The sequence below is a fragment of the Myotis lucifugus genome, unplaced genomic scaffold, assembly GCF_000147115.1.
Source record: "Myotis lucifugus unplaced genomic scaffold, Myoluc2.0 scaffold_52, whole genome shotgun sequence".
In the NCBI taxonomy this organism is placed as follows: Eukaryota; Metazoa; Chordata; class Mammalia; order Chiroptera; family Vespertilionidae; genus Myotis; species Myotis lucifugus.
In genome coordinates, this window is record NW_005871100.1 from 5,465,557 (window position 1) to 5,465,858 (window position 302).

The window sequence follows — 302 nt, forward strand, 5'->3', positions numbered from 1 at the left end:
CCTTCACCTGCTTCACCCCTTTGACTACCAAAGCATTTGGCCTGGCCTTTGCCTTCCAGGCAGATGTGAAGGGTATATGCTAGAAAGTATGACCAGCCTGAGAGGAAAGACACAGACATCAAGGTCAGGTATTAACCCCACACAATCCAGTCACAGAATGGCTAGAGAGGAGCTCAACATGCAAGCAGAGCTTCCCCACTCTTAACAACGAGCTAATAACCCTGGGATATTAGATGCCGAGGAAAGCCTACACCCGAAAGATAACAGAATAAACAACCAAACAGGTACATCTACTTGAAACT